The sequence below is a fragment of the Hemicordylus capensis genome, chromosome 8, assembly GCF_027244095.1.
Source record: "Hemicordylus capensis ecotype Gifberg chromosome 8, rHemCap1.1.pri, whole genome shotgun sequence".
In the NCBI taxonomy this organism is placed as follows: domain Eukaryota; kingdom Metazoa; phylum Chordata; class Lepidosauria; order Squamata; family Cordylidae; genus Hemicordylus; species Hemicordylus capensis.
Genome location: NC_069664.1, coordinates 3840738 through 3848129, shown reverse-complemented (window position 1 = coordinate 3848129; position 7392 = coordinate 3840738).

Below are 7392 nucleotides of genomic sequence, written 5' to 3'. Positions count from 1 at the left end.
CACACAGCTGGGAAAAGGCTTTGTGGGGAGAGATACTGGCCACAATCCAACTGGCTCAGTCTTGGTGTTTAGAGCTCTCTCTTCTTAAAAGTTGTAGTGGAGAGGAATATTGAACTGGACAGAGGCCCTTCTACACCCCTGCATCTCTATCTCAACTCTCTAGCTGTTGAAACTACAACTCCCATCATCCCCAGCCACAACTTGACAGCCATAGTGTGGCAACAGCTGGAGCACCAAGTTTGCCCATCCTTGTCCTAAGGCATCTTGAATGAGAAACACTCTCCAGAAGAGAAAAAGCTGCATTTAACTCCAAAATGCATGTAGGGGTGAATGCCTAGAAAAATGCCCTGCCTTGTGACAGCCAAGCATGGTGCAAGGGTTCTGAGGTGGCGAGTGGGTGGAAGAGCATTGTTCCAGGGCTGAGGAGGGGTTTCTAGGCACTACCTCTCTGGAGCTGTGAAGGGGAAGAGGCTTGTTTGAAAGTGGGTGACGAGAAGACTGAGGAGGTAGATGGGATACGTCTCTACAAGATCCCCACCACTCACTCAGATCATCAGGAGGGGTCCATCTGGTACGACCTGGGATCTAGCCTTCTTAGTTGTTACCCCTGGATTATGGAACACATTCCCCATGGATATAAGAGGGTTATCTTCCTTGGAGGCCTTCAGGGCGCTTTCCAGACTAGCTGCTCAAGAGCAGCAAAATGCCTCCATTCAGGCAAGTCACATTCAGAATGGAAACAGCAGGGGGAGCAGTCTCACAGCAACTAGCAACCCCCCAAACCAGCAACTTTTCCATGCCAGATGTAACAACCATTTCACAGCGATTAAATTCACAGCAAGGCATTGGAAATGTGAACAGCACCCTCCTGTCCCCGTAGGGACTGTGGTGTCACAACACAGGAAGTGTGGAAGCACACTTCCAAGATACGTCTTGAACCCATTGCAGGGTCTAGTCTGGAAAGCACCCAGGAGAGTCTTAAAGACCCACCTTTTTAGCCTGGCTTTTAATGATATCTAGTTTTTTAATCTGGTTCAAAAAAAATTTAATTGTGTGAGTTTAATGTAAACTGCCCAGAGCCTCTTTTTTTTTTTTTTTTTTAAAGAAGGGTGGTATATAAATTGAATACATAAGTGACTTATTGCATATGTTAGGGAGGTAACTTTTAAAGAAGGAGAGGTCTATGGGCTGTCCTCCAAACAAGGAGGGGCCACAGTCTATCCTGGAAACAAATCTCAAATGGAAAAGCTTGCAATGACCCAGTGAAAAGACAAGAATGGAGCAAGAGTGACATTTGGCAGGGTCAGGTACACCTGGAAGCATTTCTGTGGAGGTGTGACTCCATAGGCATCGACTCTTAACCCCAGTAACTCCTATTGTCTACCAGAGACATGAGGAGTGGAGATAGTGTAGGACTGTCCCTTGCTCTCTGTCTCTCTTGTGACTGGTGGGCTGTTCATGGGGCTCTCTTCTTCTTCCTCCCTTTCACCATGAGATAGCTACTGTACAGTTTCTACACTCCTAACTTCTTCAAACAAACCTTGACTGGTTCTGGACATTAAGCAATTGCCTCCCAATCTCCTCCTTAAGCTCTGTTCTCATCAGACTGGGTTTCTCTGCCAAATAAAGGTTGATTCACATTCTCCCCTCCAGTTCCAGGTTTGACTTCTGGTCTAGCATCCATGCATGTGGCTGTTCCTGAGCTCGAAGGAGATGCTTGCCCAACCCAATGCAAATGTGTGTCTCATGCTGGATGGCAGCATCAGCATATTACACAAACACGATGTAATAAATGTGTGTCATGTCTCTCTCGTGCTTGGTTTTTGCAAAAGGTTAAACTCGAGTACTGTAAGTACTTCAAAACAGCACCTGTAAACAAGCTGGGTTCTATCGGAATATAATTTTTGGCTCTTCGCCCCCTCAAATGTTCAGAGAAGGCAGTACTTAAAGCACAGCACATTGAACTGAATGTCAAACTTCAGAAAGCAGCATCCCTCTGCTGCTGACAGGTCATTGGAGGGAAGCTGTGCAGAGAGGGGCTCCCTCAGCCTTTGCAAGGCTTGTCCTTACCAAAAGGACTCAAAATAGCCCTTGAGGGCGTGGGAAGTGCATGGACAGGTTAGCTCTTGAGTCCTTTTAGAGTTGGACTGCAAGGTAGGCTTGGCGAACAGGATGTCAGAGGATCCAGTGTGTTGTAACAGGGCCCTTCAGAAAATGGTGGAGCTTCTGCATAGGATGTATGAAGGTCTCACTGGAGTGGGGCTACTGGTAATAGCTGATGCCACAGAGCAGGGATTCTCCATGTTGGGTCCCAGATGTTATTGGACTTCAACTCCCATAATCCCCAGCCAAAGGCCACTGAGGCTGGGAGTCAGGCGCCTAACAATGACAGGGCAAGGGGAGACAGTTGTCTGGGGGCCCCACTGCCTGGAGGGGCACCCCAGAGGCACCTCACGTGACTCCCCCTTGCCCCCTGCCCAGCCCCATAGCCTCTCAGCCACTTGCCCTCTTCGCCGTCTCTCCTGCTTGTTCTCCTGGCCGGCAATGGAGGCAGCAGCCCAGCTGCCAAGAGCTGCTTTTCTCCCGCCTCTCAATGGATCGGCGGGTGGGCGGGGCTTCCAGGGAGGCCTCCGTGTAGGCCGCAGTGAAGCCTGAACTCGAGTAGGGCCCAAGCCAGCCAGGAAGGAGGAGGCAGCCAGAGTGTTCTCTGCAGCAGAAGACCCCTTGCTGCCCTGCTTAACCCAGACCAGCATTTGCCAGGTAGAGTGTGAACTCCTTTTTGTGCTTACCTTTCCCGCCCCCCGCCCCCCATATATAGGGATCTGCTTGCCATAGGGCTTGGATATGGGGGGCGGAGGGACCGAGAAGTCTCTGAATATTTATTTTGAAACAGCTTGGAAAATTTGCTGACTTAAAAAAAAGTATCTAAAAAGTCCTATAAGTGGCTTGTTTCATGGCAGAAAATTACAAAAACTTCTGGAACAGTATTTTATTAATTTTATTCATTCATTCATTCATTTATAAATGCACTTATGTTCAAGTTGTTTTGCAACCCAGAAGGTCTGAGTGAGAACTGTGAAGTATGTCTTGTACTTTTATTTTATTTTATTTTTCTTGTGTGTGAACTGCTCCCCAAGAACTCGCAGGGACTTCAGGGTCAATCTGGCCAACATGGGAATGCAGCACCTCCATTCCAGAGGAGATGTCTTAAAGGGCTTTAAAAGCCTCCTGTGAAAAACCTCCTGCAATCAAACTTGACTGAATTTGTTCAGAATTCTGGGAAAACAAACATAGGCTCACCCTGCATGGTTGAAAGTCTCCTTTGCTAATCTGCAGCAAGGGGCCCATTTTAATCATTCATCTTTCTAGTGTGTTCTAGGCATTAAAAGTAAAACAAATGTATAGTACTCAATGTATATCACTATATATTGTGACGTGTGCGTGTGTGTATTCAGTGAAATGTATTTGCAGGCAGCATACTTATTTTGGAATATCAGACTTAAATCCTTGGGGGCCTGGGGTGTGCGGAGGCCCTGGACTTTGGGGGGGGGCATTTTAAAATCTTGTCTCTGGGCCCACTCCAACCTTGCTACGCCCCTGCTGGGAGTTGAGGTCTAATAACATCTGTGGACCCAACATTGAGAATCCCTGCCCTAGAGCATCCATATGCAAATTGAAATATGGCCTTATAGGTGAGCACTTTTTGTGGTTGCTTATCTTTGAACATTTTCCTAACAAAACATACAGACAAGCTCGTCTCGTACAAGGACTCAGACAATGCTCTGGCAAAAACCCAACATAGACCAGCACTACACGACTTTGGCAGATATTGGACCACAGCTCCCACCATCCCAGATTATTGGTCACTGTAGAAGGGATGATGGGAGCTGTAGTCCAATGTTCACTGGAGGGCTGAAGTTGTGCTGCCCTGTGCTGTATACAAGGCTGAGCTGACTGAACCAAGAGCCTGTTTGGGATAAGGCAGCTTTCTGGGTTCATGATACAAAGGCGACTAGTGTGGGTAGGGGATGGGAATATGGCTAAATGTAAAGAAGACTAAACTAAGGTACAGCAACCAGCCTCAGAACTGACAATGAAGACACTGAAGTGGTGGATAGCTTCTTCCTTTTAGGATTGACCGTCAACAGTAAAGGATCCAGCAGTCAAGAAATATGCTGCAGACTAGCGCTTGGTAGGGTTGCAATGAAGGCCTTGGAAAGGATATTTAGATGCCGTGATGCGTCTACACCTACAAAGATTAGAATTGTTTGGACAATGGTTTTCCCCATGACACTCTATGGATGCAAAAGCTGGACTTTGAAGAAGCAAGATAGAAAAAGCATTGACGCTTTTGAACTTTGGTGCTGGAGAAGACCTTTGAGGAGACCATGGACAGCTAGGAAAACAAACCAATGGATCATAGAAAAGATCAGTCCAGAATTTTCACTTGAGGCACAAATGACCAGGCTCAAACTATCCTACTTTGGACACATTATGCGAAGACCCAGCTCCCTTGAGAAGTCCATAATGCTGGGGAAAGTTGAAGGAAAGAGAAGAGGATGGACTCGATGACGACAGCAATGAATGCACCACTGAGAGATACTTAAAAGGTCAAGTTGAAGACAGATCATCCTGGAGAAAATCTATCTCTGTGGTAGCTAAGAGTCAACACCGACTTGATGGACTTTGTCAATCAATCAAAGGGATTGGTGGCTCACTAATTCCTTGTCTGCCCACTATTTTTCTGCCCCAAATTTGGCCCCTGCTGCTTTCCCGCTTCTAGGAGAAAGAGAGGCTGATTCTGCATTCCTTTTCCTTGCTACCTCAGATGAAAACAGCTTGGGAGGGTGTAATTTTGAGCGTGAAAATAGCGGTATGCATGGAAAGGTGTATAAGCAGTCGTATGTACAGTTTAGTTTGGTCCTTGAGCACCTTGGCTACTAAACCCCTGGACCAGCAGAGGGCAGTCTCGCACCAGTATTCTTCCCAGTCAGTCAATTTCTCCCTTCACACCAACTTTCTTCAACCAAAAAGTTTTGATTTGTTTGACATACACACGGGGCGCTGCGAGAAGCAAGACCTTATCAGAATCTCTTTTGGGGGTTTTCCCTCCCCAAGTTAAAATCAGGTAGGGATGCTGTGTGGGGGAGTTCCTACCACCTTGCAACATTTTCCTGATCTCAGTTGGGAGTGGGCAGAAGGTAGATTGTGGAAAGACCCAATAGTTCAGTGGAAGAGCGCCTGCTTTTTCTGCAGAAGACCTCCGGTTCAGTCCAGGCAGGACCTGGAAATACCCGTCTCTGAAACCCTTCAGAGCTACAGGGTGTAGCAGACAATACTGAGCTGGGAGGACCAATGGTCCAACTCTGTGTAATCTTCCTATGTAATCTATGTACTGGTTGATTCGTAGGAACATAGGAAGCTGCCATATACTGAGTCAGACCATTGGTCTATCTAGCTCAGTATTGTCTTCACAGACTAGCAGCGGCTTCTCCCAGGTTGCAGGCAGGAATCTCTCTCAGCCCTATCTTGGAGATGGCGCCAGGGAGGGAACTTGGAACCTTCTGCTCTTCCCAGAGCGGCTCCATCATCCCCTGAGCAGAATCTCTTCCAGTGCTCACACTTCTAGTCTCCCATTCATAGGCAACCAGGGTGGACCCTGCTTAGCTAAGGGGACAAGTCATGCTGGCTACCACAAGACAAGGTCTCCTCTCACAGACTTTGTAACAGGTCAGGACAGGAAGGGTTTCGGATGCCCAACTGTCTAAACGTATCAGCTAAGGCTCTTTTTTTGGCGGCAACTTCAAATCCCAGTTCAGCTCACTGGTGGCATCTCCAGGTAAGCCTGCAAGAGATGCACACCTCTCCCTCCTTCCAACCCTGCCCCCATTCCTACTGCCAGTCACTATAGACAATACCAGCAAGATGGACCAATGAGCTGACTCAGTAAAAGGCACTTTGTTACGTTTCTTTAAATATGTTCTTAACCCTGTTCCTTTGCTGTAAGCACATGTCTGTCCCCCTGAAGCACAATTTTTCAGATGGCTCTGGGTGGTGGGACTCTTGGGTTCTGGTTTTAAAAAAGCCAAGTAGGTCCCACAGTCTTCCCCACCCCTGCCCCAATCTAAAGCACTCCCCTCAAGCTGCTGCTTGCTCTGGGCAGTGGGAAACAGACAGGTGCGGAAAGGCAAACGAAATCCCCTCCCCTGCTGTTTGGGTAGGAAGGCAGTAATTTTCTCCCCACCTGCCAATGGGTGGTTTGTGTGTGGGAGCCTGTCCTATTGCCTGAGTCAGCAGGAGGAGTTCTCGTGGGAACATCTGCACCTGCTGTGTACTGAGGCCAGCTATGGATTCCTCTGGTTCCCAGCGAGCCAGCCTGGTGTAGTGGCTAGAGTGCTGGACTAGGACCGGGGAGACCCGAGTTCAAATCCCCATTCAGCCAGGATACTCGCTGGGTGACTCTGAGCCAGTCACTTCTCTCTCGGCCTAACCTACTTCACAGGGTTGTTGTGAGGAGAAACTTAAGTATGTAGTACACCGCTCTGGGCTCCTTGGAGGAAGAGCGGGATAGAAAATGTAAATAACAACAACAGCAGCAACTGACTGAATGGCTTTGTTGGCCACATGGAACTTCTTTACTGTTATAACGAGAGAGCTGGATCGAGACCCTCTGGGAGAGCCTAACCGGTGGTGGCTTTGTGCTTTGCAGATGTCAGCTGGAGCATTGGCAGCACCATCCACTTCCTGCTCAAGGAGACCCTCCTCCTACCTCAGTTCTTGCGAGCACAGCTCCAAAAGTGTGCCCAACTCCCCCAGCTGGGTAGGATGCTTGTTCTTCACTCTGAACGATCGTGTAGTGGTTAGAGTGCTGGACTAGGACCGGGGAGACCTGAGTTTGAATCCCCATTCAGCCATGAGACTTGCTGGGTGACTCTGGGCCAGTCACTTCTCTCTCAGCCTAACTTACTTCACAGGGTTGTTGTGAGGAGAAACTTAAGTGTGTAGTACACCGCTCTGGGCTTCTTGGAGGAAGAGTGGGATATAAAATGTGTTAAACAACAACAACAACAACAACAAAACCTTAGGTCCCCAGATGTTTTTGGGACTGCAATGCCCACAGTCCCTTCAGCCATTGCAGCTGGGGATCATCGGAGCCCAACATCTGGGGGATCAAGGTTGAGAACTCTGACTGTCAGCAGCTCTCCAAAGAACTTGGCAGAAGAAGGTCTTTCCCTTTTAACTGGAGATGCTAAAGATTGGACCTAGGAGGACCCTCGGTGCACAGAGCAGATGCCAGGGGTGTCGCTGTAACTGAGCGGATGGGTTCAAAGCAGGGGCGTATCTATAGGGGGGCAGGGGGGCACGTGCCCCGGGCGCCACTTGAAGGGGGGG